The 13,836-nt window shown below is 44.3% G+C and overlaps 1 long non-coding RNA gene across 2 annotated transcripts in view; it reads right to left on the bottom strand.

Moving 5' to 3' along the window:
* Positions 1–13,586, bottom strand: part of LOC148183631 (uncharacterized) — a 98,984-nt gene extending 85,398 nt beyond the window's left edge. Inside the window, exons 1-3 of one of the 2 annotated variants that reach the window (XR_015773513.1) lie at positions 13,542–13,586; positions 6,794–6,896; positions 6,545–6,716 (exon numbers count right to left, since the gene is read on the bottom strand). This is a non-coding gene — a long non-coding RNA (uncharacterized LOC148183631). Of the gene's footprint in view, positions 1–6,544; positions 6,717–6,793; positions 6,897–13,541 lie in introns of those variants that run through there. The other variant, XR_015773512.1, reaches the window with a different exon arrangement.
* Between the last annotated feature and the right edge of the window lie 250 nt (positions 13,587–13,836).

The raw sequence follows: 13,836 nt of genomic DNA on the forward strand, positions 1-13,836 counted from the left end.
ATTCCACAGAGCTCTCGTGTCCATGGGGGATTTTTTTTTAAGTTGATTTAGTCATGAAGCCCAGGCTGGAGCTGTTCTGGAGCGTGCCCAGGTCAAAGAGAATTTCTGCAATGCCTTCAATAGGCAGTGGATTAGGCTCCAAATGAGCTGAGCCTGATTAACTCAGCGCTGCTCTCCAGCCTGATCTTGAGCTGGTGTTGGCACTTCAGAGGGCACTTCCTCAGCGAGAAGAGCAGCTGCTCAAGAGGGCAAAAATCAAAGAGCAATTTCCTCCACAATACAACTCATCAGAAAAAGAAAAACAACCCTGGAAGAGATCAGCTTTCTGTGAATTCATTCAGCCTTCACTGCAACAGGCACGGGAGAGGTGATTGAGGATTTAAGCTCTGTGTCCACACACCTATGAACATTTGTTGCCCTAAAAGTCCTACAGTTTCACGGAAAATATGGATATTGGCATCTCTGATCGGGAGGACTCTACATTTAAAATGCAGTTTCATTAATTTAATGCAATAAATTATAAATTTATAAATAAATTATAAATAAATTAATGCAATAAAACACTTTTGCACCTTAGGCATACAACTTGACTTAGATTTGGCAAATAATTTAAGATGCCAATTTCATTTTATTTTATTCTTAACAATCAGTGTTGCAGCCAGCATCTGAGGAGCTGCTCATCCCACCACACTGTCAGGTTCCAATCTGGCAGAGGTCTATAAATGGCCCAGTGTGCAGGATGAGTAATTTCCCTGCCTCACAGGGGTGGCTCAGACAATACTGCTGAGCAGATGCACAGATTTGGGGCCTCCAAATACACACGTCCCTCTGACAGCTCAGAAACACCCTGAGCCTGTTCACATCTCACAGCTTGAATGGTTCCAGCCTGGCCTTCAGACACGCAGGGGAAGCTTTGCCAAAATGGAATTCCTGAGGAGGACACACACCTGAGATCCAGCTGGGTGAGGGGTGCCAGGGACTCACCTGGAACCCAGACACTCCCACCCCTTCCCTGACCAAAATCACCAGGATTTGATAAAAATCCCCAAAAATAAGCAATATTCTGCCTCCATCTTCCTGGTGGGGCCAGGTCAGGGATGGGTTTTCACAGGGAGAAGCAGAGCTGTGCCTGGGTGCTGCCTCTTATTCTCACAGACCTCATTTCCACACCTGGAATGAACGCTCCTCCTGCTCACTTCCACTTCATTCTTCCCTCCTGATAAAAATGTCCAAGACAATCCACACCAGTGTAAATCCTGGGCCCAACTGGCCTTAAGGTGCAGGAGGGAAGGTTTAGATTCTATTTTGAGAAGAAACTCTTCTGGCACAGTTTCCCAGAGCAGCTGTGGCTGCCCCTGGATCCCTGGCAGTGCCCAAGGCCAGGCTGGATGGGGTTTGGAGAACCTGGGACAGTGGGAGGTGTCCCTGCCATGGCAGGGGTGGCTCTGGATCAGGTTTAATGTCCCTCCCTACCCAATCCACTCTGTGGTCCCAGGACACCTGCTAAATCCACCTATGACACAGAAAATAAAACTAAAACTATCTAATTAACATTATTTTGGGAGAGTATCTTTTTTTACTTAATCTCTTTGAACCTACTTTTCCACAAGGAGCTGATACATTAAACACATTCCATAAAAAAAAAACCTTTTACCTCCTGAGTTCATGTAACACCACCCAAATCAAACATGACATGAACATTTAAATAACCCACCCAATGCTAATAACTGCTTCTAAAGAAACACCTTTCTGTATTTTTATTAGTATAATTTCATCTGCTTCATCATTTGTAGTTATAATCACAAGTCTGGAATTGTAGAGGCTACTCTAATTTTTTTTTCTGAAAGGTTTGAAATTCAAGTTATTTGTGAGGGGAATCAAATAGAAATAATGACTGATTAACACAGGTCTGGGAGAGAAGAAAACAGCACAAAATAGCTCTCTCTCTCCATGCCTGTGGATTCAAATTTTGACTTCATTTGCTTCACTGAGAGGCTCTCTCGTAATAAACAGCCAAGTTCACTTGGAAGGAGAATTTCAATATATGTGTTTGCTGAAGAGTGTAATCACATCAGAGGCTGAACTACATGAGAGGGAACACTTCTGTGGGTCACAGACCATTCTGCAGCTGTGCTACTCCACATAAATTCAGTTTATAAAACACTTCCCGTGGGGCTGAAGCAGCCAGACTCTGACCAGGACTCCGAGGACACGGAGAGTCCATAACCCTGAGGGCGTTTGATACAAAACCTGCAGACATCCAGCAAGCTCTGATAAGCTCAGGAAATCCTTCATGGCCAGCAGAGCCCTTATCTTTCCCTTTCTGATTGGGAATGGTTACAGTAATCACAGAATCTGTGTTGGACTTGTTAAAAATATTAGGAAAAAAATCTCAGAGCGACCATCTCGAGTTCTGATTAACTTCATTAAGAAGTTAATTCCTCCAGTCCACAACAAGAGTTTGCAATGAGATATAACAGAGCTAAAGAAATCCCCTCCAATCGAGAGGGTAAACAAAGCCCCTGACCACACGATTAAAATTTCCAAGCATCCCACCTCTTCCCCATCCCTGGAAGTTCCCAAGGTTGGACAGGGCTTGGAGCAAGCTGGGGTTGTGGAATGTGTCCCTGCCCCTGGCAGGGGGTGGAAAGGCATCAGTTTAAGGTCCTTCCCAACCCAAACAAGCCAGCAATTCTCTGATCTTCCCAGATGAAGAATTTGCAGCATTTAAATTCGGGTTTTCACCTGTCAGGAGCAGGGATGCTCCCCTGGCGTGGGACAGAAGGGTTACCCCCGGAGCACAGGCTGCGGCTCTGGAAAGGAGCACCGTGTGCCGCAGGGAGGCCAGGGGAAGCACACAGTTCATTAAATAATGCGAGCAGCAGCGAGGGTATCCACAAATCAAACAGGGGGTTAGGTAATTGTGGTGTTGCTTTGTGCTGAACCACCTGTCAGGAAGCACTTCCAGCCCAAGACTCAATCTGCTGCACAGCCTCCAGATGATTTCTAATTAGTGTAAACTTCAGCTGTGCCACGGAACCAAGGGATTGGAAAGGGATCTGTTTTTTTTTTTTTTTGTCGATTCTTTCACTCTCCTCCTCCCAGCATTGTGAAAATGGCTTTTTTGTTTTGTGAGAGGCTTTGAAGAAAGCTCCTTTATCAGGAGCGCTAAGGGAAGCCCAGCACACTCCTCTGAGGGAAATGTCAGCTTTTCATGGAAATGGGGAAAGGAAAGCCCAGCTCTGAGAAAAGAAAAAAGGAAAAAGCAGAGTCCTAAAAAGGCTCCAGTTTGTCACCAGATGGAATCCAGAAAAGGTTTAGGCAGTGCACACACCTCTGCCACAGCACGAAAGGACTGCAGGCCGATAAACACCACTCGTGGATTTGGGGGATTTTGTTTAAAAAAATCAAACATATTTTTAATGGTTACCACAGGTAATAATGGATGTGTAAGAACAGAACAGACCAAAACCACAATCTCCATTCCCCCTAAAAAACCAAGCTATTCCGGGGTGCAAAGCTGAGCAACTCGGGGTGGTCCTGATGGAAGATGACCCCAAAAACTCACTGCACAGCAGCTCCGTCCCCACAGCTCCTCATGAGCACACTGATCAACAAAACCTGTGCTGAATCCTCTCCTTTATTCCTTTATTGCTTTGTGAAGTAATTACCAGAGTCTGGGCCACCCTGACACATTGAAAATGAATAAATCACTCCCCCAAATCTACTCAACCCATTATTCAACAGCAACAAGAAGCCAGAAGGGCAGAAAGAGTTGAGCAGGTGCAATAAGAAGGTCCAAAAGATCCCAGAAAATGGCTTTTTCCTCTGACTCTAAAGGCCACAGAAGGCACATACAGACAAGGAGAGGTTCCCAGCTAGGAAGCCTCACGGGCTGCCCAGGGAAGTGGTGGAATCATCACCACGCCTGGAAGTTCAGGAATGAGAGGATGTGACACTTGAGGACACGGCTGAACGCTGGCCATGTTGGTGCTGGGCTCATGGTTGGACTTGATAACCTCAGATCTTTTCCAACCTTCATCATTCTGTGAATCTGTGGAGATTCAAGACTTTTTTTTTCAATTTAAAGAAAACATACAGAGGCAATATTCCTCGCCTTGAAGCTCAGAGGAGAGGTTTAAAACACTGGATAGAGCTTATTTTTTTTTTTTTTTTAGTAGCTGAAAATACCCCTAGAAATACAACCAAAGCTGTTTGGATAAAACAGAATCCTCGCTGCCCATTCACCCATGCCTGAAGCCAACTGTGTGCTGTGCTGCTGGAGCTTCCCTAACACTTCTGCTGCACTCCTTTTGTCCTTATTAAAAATAAAAATAATAATAAAAAAAGGATTAACAACCAGGCACGAGAACAGCTGTTCTAATGAAACTTCTGGCCACAATAAAAATGGGAAACAGCACAAGTCTCAAAGCCTCAAGGTGTCAAGTGTGCTTCCCTGCCATTGTTAAAGGTGAGCGTGAATTTCAGTTTGAGATTCAGCAGTGGGGCAAGGAAAATGGTTTTGCTCAGAGTTACCCATTTCAGCAGGAAATCACAACACTCAGATACCATCTGACACTGGTTATTCAAGCAATACTTTATTAATTATAGAAAGCCCAAATTCCCTAAATCCATGTGATCTGCCTCACCCAGGGGCACCGAGAGCCCCGAGCAGCAGCAGCAGGGACCGAACTGGGGCACCCCAAAATCTCCTGCCCCTCCCTGGAAGGCAGGCAGGATGTGTGTGTGTGTGCTCCCAGCTCCCCTCGAACGACTGCTCATACTTATTTAACTCACAGAGTTAAATACACGCAGAGGAGCTTCCACTCAATTCATCTCCAGCTCTTGTGAATCATCTCACCACTTGGCCACCCAGAATTTTGTGCTCCACGCCTGCTCTGAGGAGTCAGAGAGGTGATGAATTGCAGCAACTCTCATTATGGCTATTTTGGCATTCTCCTGACAGCCTACAACAGAGGCTTTCTAATTAAAGCTCGGCAGAGTGAAGCTTCTCTGGTAATAATAGATGTTGTGTGCTCTGCTGAGTGGTAAAATTTGCTCCAAGTGAAGTTTGAAGTGGCCTTTCCCAGAAAACAGACTGGGAAATTATTTTAATGGAAGTTCCCACATCCCCAGACACCTCACTGGCAGAATTGGACTGGATTTCGAATTGGGCTCTCACTCATCCAGCAGGAAATGAAAAGGGAACACCTGTGCTGAACAGAAAATGCGACAGCAGCAAGTGGAGGCTGATCTCTGGTTCCTTTAGAGAGCTGTAATCAGGAGCCAAATGAAAAATACAGCCCCAGCTCCTGACTGTGCAAAAGCTGTCCCAGAGATCAGCTGGGCCACCCTGCTGGAATCCACATTCCAGCAGCTCTCCTCGGTCAGGAGACTGATTTATCCCAAAAGACTGGGGCAGGAAAGGGAAACTCAGGACAGAAATAAACACAAAGTACAAAACACCCATTTCAACAGACTACTTCAACTTCAAGAAAACAAGAACAAAATACAAGGCCTAGCCTCGCCCTCCTTTTTATTTTTTTTCCCCATGAAGTTGGAAACGAATGCATCAGGAAAGTCTGGGATATTTTCTTTTTTCCCAAGCCAGGTGTGATCTGCTGCAGTCAAGTCTGACTTGAGAACACAAGAACTGCCAGAGAAGGGTCAGTCCACAAGCCCTCATAAAAAGCCTCTACATCTTCCCACAAAAAATAGCTTCACACAATTTGTAATGAAAAAACTCCTTTGTGATTATTCTCAGGCTGCTGACTGATAGCATCCGTGTAATTCTTGCTTTGTGACAAAACGATTCTGAATTTGCCAGAAGTCCTTTATTTTAAAAAATCCAGGATTAAAAGCACACGGAATGATGTGCAGCAGATTGAGATGTAAGCTGTGCTAATGATTTACAGCTACTGGAATCACTTCAAGGAGGTCTGGAGTTCCTGGAACAAACCAGATGCGCTCGGTCTTTATCTCCCATTTCACTCCCAACAAGGTATCATAGTTCAAATACGTCAAAGTGGGAGTAGAAACACAAATATTAGAAAAGGAGAATACTGGAAATAAAGATGACAGTTGCTGATCTCTTCAAGAAAGCTTTTAAATGGGCTCTTACAAGAAATTATTCCACCTACCACATAAAGCAGCACAAGCTTGACTATAAGAAGCAGCTGACGCTGAATTTTAATCATTTTCAACCTGGGTAATTATTACAGAAAATGACTTCCAAGCTTCATAAATTAATCAACCCAAACAGCAGCTTGCCATTTTCAGCTGTTCCCAGGGAGTGCTCCTGTTTTATCTGGGAAGACCAGAACAGGCAGGAGCACGAGAAGCTCCAGCACAGAGCTCTGGGGGGATGGCACTGTCCTGGCCCACTGGCAGCTCTGGTCTGCTGGTACCAGAACAGCTTTGGGATGTCCCTGTGCACATCCCAGCCTCCCCTGGCAGCTCCATCAATTCCATCCTTAAATAATGCTGGTGTTTTAGTGCCAGGATGCTGCCACAAACCCAGCTGGAACAGCTCTCAGCTCCTCCACCCTGCACACAGGGCAGTTTTTAGGTGTAAATAAGGTTTCCTCGCTGCAGGAGCCAACTTCTTCTCTCAGCCACAGATTAGGGAAACTCTGGAATCCTTGGAAATTCTCAGATTCCCCATCACACTGTCAGTGAGAGGAGGAAGGAGCCAAACCACAGATTGACAGGGACAGCTGGAAATTGAGGCTGTATTAAAGAACTTGTACCAGCACCAATTTAGTCAAGGATGAAGCAGAGCCCAGCTCCTCACCTGGCACAAACCTTCCCTGAACCTGGATTCAGACCCTTCATTTCCACACCTCCTTTCTTCGGCCTGTAACTTTGCCAGCAGCAGCCCACAAAAGATTTCTGCCCTGTGAGGAAGACAATAACCAGGAGTGCCAGTATTCTTTCCCCACAGCATTTCAGTTGTCAAATCACACAGGAAACACTGCTAGATATCACAAGGTAAGAAAATGGTATTTAAAATTATTCACCAGGTTGTACCACCAACTCTTTGCTGAGGGAGATTCTTCCCAGCATGAAGATTAAAACCTCCTCTGGTTCTGGGAAACTTAATCTGTCTTTTTATCCTTTGTATTCCCCATTCCCAGTGTCTAGGAAAAATAATAACCTCTGCAGCAGATCACGATCTCAAACATCTGCAGTGCTTCACCTACACACAGGAATCAGCACAAGATAAAGGAAACTTTTGTCAGATTCGCTGCACTTAGGAAAAGCTGGCAGAGACGAAGAAACAAGGGTAAAAGGATATAAAACTTTCACACTCACAGAGGCACTAGATGATACCAGTATCAAAAGTTACCATCATTTTTCTTCCAGACAACATCTCAAGCACACGGGGAGAGGACAGGGGGGAGGAGGAGGAACCCTTATCCACCATCTCAAATGCTCCACTGGGTAAATAAAACACACCCTGCCCATCCTGCCTGGGAACACAGCTGGCTAAGGCTCAAAATCCACACAGCACAAGGAAAAGATGCTTTCCAAAGAGTGATAAAGTGATAAGAATGAGGAGAATCAGAAAGATCCCCGTGGTCCTTCTCCTTTCTGCTGCCAAATTTGTGCAGAGGGAGAGAGAAAATGTGCAACGTCCACTGGGAGAAAGGAATGGAAGGAAAACAGGGAATGTGAGGATGAGGAATCCTCCTGAAGGCCTGAAGTTGGAGGGAAAAACTTCAGCAAATTGTTGCTCAACTGATTAAAAACATAACCAAAAGGGAGAAAAAATATAACCAAAACAAGAAACACCAACATTTTTCGTAACCACAAGCCAAGCTCCTGTTTTCTCCACAGGAATGAGAAACCAGAGCTTCCCACCACTGATACACAGGGGAGGAGCAATGCATGTTTTTTTAAATCTCAGTCTCAAATTAAAGTGCATTTTATGCCTGAAAATGAGGTTATTCATCAGGCTTTTTTTTCTCCTGCAAATCTGCATACATTAAATAACAACACATTCTATTCCACAGCAGGTAGCAATTATCTAGTTAGTGCCTACCCAAACTGAACCTACAACTTTTAAGGCAGAGTTGACATCTATTGTGCTTTTTTGTAACATCCAGCACAGAACTGAACCCTTGGAAAGAAGGATTTGTTTCCAAAGTAGCAATAAAATCTGGGTTCAGGTCAGAGCTGCCATAAAACCAATACACCATATTTAATATCAGATTTGGGATGGAACCATAAGAAATATCAAATAACTTGCACACAAACGAGCCAATTCTTCAGTCTCTTAGCTCTCGGGATGAAGACCTCTCCACAGATTTTCTTCTTCTCAGCCAGGAAGCCAAAATTTTAATTAATTTCTTATATTTTGGTTGAACTAAAATGGATCTTGAATGTTTAAGTAAAGAAATACCGAAACCACGTTACCAACACGGTATAAACACGAGTCCCACTCACTATCAACAGGCTTCTCCCTAGCAATTTATGAGGAATTTAGTGACAAGCCTCAATTTTTTCTCTCCTCACATTCTTCCCCTAAATTCTCACCCTGCTGGGGATAAGCAAGAGGAATAAGAGTATATAAAAAGTGTGTATAAAATATTATTGGGGAAAAAATAAATGTTTATATTCGGCTACTGAAAATCAGAGCTACCATCAACACAGTTTTTTTCTTCTAGGATATGTTCCCTCCAATATTTGCTTTGCCAAACACCATTTCCAGGACCTAATTTTTCTGCTATATTAATATATTTCACTGTTTTCAATGGTCATAATTTATAAGTTCTGTACCAAGCTGACTTGCCAGGCTATTTTTTTTTTCTTACCTCTTACAGAAACATGCTCTGTTTATAAATGTGTGGCAGAACACACAAAAAAAAAAACCCCAAAACATTCAGTGTTTACAAAATAACATCAAAGTCCAACTCTGTTTTGCCCAGTTAATTAATTTAAGCCAATTCATTAGGAGCAACAGATCCTCAGGCTCCATTTGAGACGCTGAGCTCCTCCACAAAGACCTCCTCACACAACCAAAATGTTTTATTGTTACCAAAAAACATCTCTGCAAACGAAACCACGGAACGGCAGAATCGGAATGTGGGAATTGTGCCTTGGAAGATGTTTGCTGGAGCACAATCCATCACACACCACTGGGAACAAGAGGGGTTTTTAAGTTACCAGTGGTGAGAACATCTGAAAAGCCCTGGAGCATTTCTCAAGTGTTTTGGTCACATTCTGGTGAAATCCTCAGCACTTTTGGAGCTTTGCATTTCCTGTGCCCTGTTGGTCTCCAAGCAGTGAATTTGCTCTCCAAGGCTTCCTTAACTCTCTCTTCAACCTCAAACACAGCTCAGGCTCCAGATTTCATGATTTCCAGATTTCTGCCTTGCAGACCCAGGATTAAATTCAATTAACTCCTTTAGCTGCCTTCCACGGAGCAGGAGGCAGCCCTAGGCATTTTCTGTCGGAATAAAGAAGCAAAGAGCACCAGCGGGTTCCAGCAAAGCAGCTGGGGCATCTTGGAAAGCCATTCTGGACTCCATGGCTGTGTAATTACAGCCCAGAGGCTCCCTGCTAACAGCAATAAAATAATTTATACCTCTGGAAAACTGCAGGGGACAGTCCAGCAGCAGTTTCCCAAAGCTCTGCTCCTAAGCCTGTCTTCAATTTGCATTTCTTTTTCCCCACCTCTGAACAACACGGGTGAGGCTCCAACAGATTGATCCAGACATCCCTGGAGTGGGGTTCCATCCTTTCCAGGGCTGCTTTTGCTGCCCAGTTCACACTCTGCCTGCTCTCCTTGGCAGCAGCCACACAGCTCGGGGGTTTTGGGGTGTTTAACCTGGAGAAAAGGAGGCTCCAGGGAGACCTTCCCACGTTTTACAACTCCCTGGGAGGAGGCTGGAGTGAGGTGAGCGCCAGTCTCTTCCCCCAGGGAGCACAGGATAAAAGGAAATGGTCTCGAGCTGCACCAGGGGAGGTTTCAATCGGGAATCTGGAAAAATTTCTTCACCTAAAGGGCTGCCAAGGCCAGGATCAGGCTGCCCAGGGAAGTGGCGGAATCACCACCCCTGGATCTGTTCAAATAACACTTGGATGTGGGTGGCACTGGAGAACACGGGTTAGTGGTGATCATCATGATCTTAAAGGTCTCTCCCAACCTGAGCGACCCCATGATTGTGTTTTGTGATTCAGATGGGTTTTCCTGAAATTGTACCTCACTTGCTGTTCCCTGCATCCAGCACTGCCCACAACTCCTCTAGGAACAGGATAAACCCAGTCTGAGCTGCACATCTGTGGGGCTGGATGCCAACTCTGAGCATTAAAAACAAAATACTACAGACTTTGTGACCTGAGCAGCACTTAAATATCAAATTGCACAATAGGAGATACAGAGAGGCTTCAGAAACCATCCCAGAGAAAAGGAAAATTTGAATTTCTGTGCTTCCTGTTGAGCTGCTTCCCTTCCCCACACACAAACTTTGCTCTGGCCCAAGATCCAGTAAAATACGTTGCAGTATCTTCATGTTGTGACAGATTTATTCTTCATCCAACACACACCTTCTGAGAAGACTCAACTCTGACAGTCTGGGGCTTGCATCACCTCACAGCACTGAAAATTCCTCCAGACTTCTGCAGCACTGTGATTTATACAGGATATTCATTCTTATCTATAGAGAAAAGCTTATAAATTATCCACACTCCCTACCCCACTCTGTCTTTATTCTGCCAGGGGAAGGTCACCTCACTTGTTTACATCAGAGAGCAAAGTCACACCGAGGAGCAGACAAACCTGTGTGTACACACAGCCTTAATCCCCTTCATAACCCCAGATCCACTTAAACCACTTTTTATTAATTTCTATTTTTATATTCTTTAGGGAATAGCAGGGCACATCCTCAATAACATATATAATTCCACGTCCTCTGGAATGCCAAAAAAATTAGACCATTTCAAGATACATTAAGTAGCTTAGTACCGAGGAGACACATCAGCAAAGCCATTCCACTGAACAACGGGCAAAAACCATGGACACAGCGCTGAAATTAAGGAAAGGAACTGGAAAATTCTTCCACAGAGTGGTTGTTCAGGTCATTTAAGAATAACTGGCAACTCTCAAAGCTGGAATATGCAGGTGGGGTTTTTGTGGGATGCACAACTCGTAGCAGGCTGGTCAGAGGCAGCAGCTAAGCCATGGAAGACCCTCCTGGACATGGCCAGAAAAAGCCTGGAGAACTTCCCATCTGACTCTGGTGGGTGTTGGGTAAAGCCCAAACAGAACAAGCTCTGCAGGGCTGGGACTCAACCAAGAACCCAGCAGAGCTGAAGGCAGATGCTCCCTCCTATGGTTTATTTACTCAAATTCTATTTTGCTCTGCAACTCTGCTGCTCTCTCATCCCCAGTGCTCACATCCAACACATCGACCATTCCCAAACCACCTCCAAAGCCATTAAGCCTCTTCAAAACCCAATATTTCTTCCCCAACAGTCAAAAGCACAGATTAGCTAAAAAAAAAAAATTTAAAAAAATTGTTTTGAAAAGTGTTCCTTCCCCTGGACATCTCACTTAAAAAGCCATTCCATAAACCTCGCCCATCTGATGCAGCACAGCCAAAAGGATCATTATTTCCAGAAGCAGGGGAAGGAATGGCTGTGCCATGTGTTTAATGGGCAGCTCCACAAGGACAACAGGGGCATCACCTGGTGGATGAATCACTTCACTAAACAAAGCAAGATGCACCAGGAATTGGAGAGCAAAGCCCTCAGTTCTTTCCCCAGCCACAAGTTTTGCAAGAACATCATTAAAATCAAATGCAGTCAGAATGTCCTGACACCAGCAAGGTTTCTATTTTACATACTGAAGCACAATTGAATTACAATATGTATTTCTCATCCAAACGAAGTTTATGCTCATTGTGCACCAAGTTGTTCACTCATTCACTTGGTCTATCATAAAGCCTAAGTACAAGCAAAAGGTAAGTGGGAGTGAAACCCCAGTGTTATTACATTCCTTAGGACTGAATTTCCTGCCATCCCAGCAATAAACCCTCAATTTTCCTACCAGCTGCAAACTTCAAAGTTCAGATCATCTTCATGCAATAAACATTCAACCCTGACCAAAATGCAACCACCCATAACTTAAAAACATGCAGATTTTGCAGCTTTCCTTAATACCAGACTAACACTTAGACCAAATCCAACGTAACTTCCCCCACAAACTTCCTTGGACTTTGGAATTTTCTTTTTCCCCATGCAAGGTAAGATCCTGTTTCTCTATCCTTGATGTGCATTTGAATTTCCTCTTAAAATTCATGAGGCTCTCATTTCTGAGGGGCCACCTTGCTAAGTCTGTGTTCCACAGCCACCTGTTGTGACAGCAAAACAGAGAAATCCCACCAGTCTCTCCTATTAACAGGTTTCATCACATTATATTCAAATTAGAAACGAAGATGGCTTATGAATATTTCCTTTTGAATTAAAAGACCAGTTTCTGATGCAAAATGGAGTTTATGATAATTCAGAGCTTATCTGCACAGCTTGGTGTCTTTGTCCTTCCTTAATAAATAGTCTGTGTATCACACACCTGATAACTGTCCTGGGACTTAATCTACAACTCAGCTAACTTTATTTTTAAGGTTTTCTCCACACAGTGCTGTTAATCTCTCCTCAAATTTTCATATCAGCTGGCAGAGGTATTTTAGAGGTATTGAAAAAAAAATCCTTTCCCTCCTTTCAAAGAAAAATTGAAAAAAGGGAAGCAATGCTCACCAGAACTCTTGCACACTTGAACTCACAGCCAGTTCTTAAACTCTGTGGATCACTTTTTCCTCTGGCAGTTTTTCCACTGGCATTTGGGACAAGCCACGTGTGCAGTCCCTCCTACACAGCACATTCCCACCAACCCTGGATCGAGTCTTGTGTTTTAAAGTGAGGGCTCAACAGGAAAAAAACCTCACACTCAAAACCCCATCTCACTTAAGCACAGGAGCATCAAAACTGACCCTGGGCATTGCCATGGCTGGAACACCACCAGACCTGCTGAGCTTGGCCATGGCTCAGCTTCAGGAAATCCATTCCCTCTCCTGGCTTTGGGTCTGGTCTCCATCCTTCGAGACAGACTCTTCCCTCAAACCCCAATTTACCATTTTATCATCACAGGTTTCCTAAGAACACCTCAACACGAACACACATTAAGAACTTTAATTTCCCTCACTCTTGTGTTTCCCCTGGATCCAAAAGCAGTCGCTCCTGACTGAAACGAAAAGTCCTGGGCACACCTTTTGTGCCAGGACAAAACTGCTTTTCTCTTCACACAGGTTTCATGCATCCACCTCTTAATATCCACAGCTCAGAGACGAGTCCTTCTTTCATCTCCAAGAGCTTCGCCCTGTTCCCTTTGATAAGACAATTCCTTCTCCACACCTGAGTGTTTCCTGCTGCACAACAACTCCTGCCACATCTCCTCAGGACACCATCAATCCACACAATTCCTGAGCCAGCTTTTTCTCCACTTTATCCAAGTTCTATGTAAAAAACAACGCTGCACTCACCTTTCTCTCTCCAGCTGAACTTCCCCAGCAGCCCAACACTTCTCCTCCATAGGTTCTGGCCATGCCACTCTCCATTAACCTTATTAAGCCTCTGAAGGCTCTTCATTATCTAATTAACAGCATTCAAAGTCCCATTACTACCACACGGCCTCCTGGCTACACACACATAGGCCAACGAGAAAATAATTGAAGAAAAATATCAGGACTGCTCTGGGCTCAGATTTATCACTTGGGTGTTGACTTACACTCATCCATACGAAGTAGAACAAAAATTAGGAAAGGCCACAATATTTTT

This window comes from Pseudopodoces humilis, chromosome 11, assembly GCF_049639895.1.
Source record: "Pseudopodoces humilis isolate 2021_Gansu_Grassland_sample_001 chromosome 11, ASM4963989v1, whole genome shotgun sequence".
Classification (NCBI taxonomy): Eukaryota; Metazoa; Chordata; class Aves; order Passeriformes; family Paridae; genus Pseudopodoces; species Pseudopodoces humilis.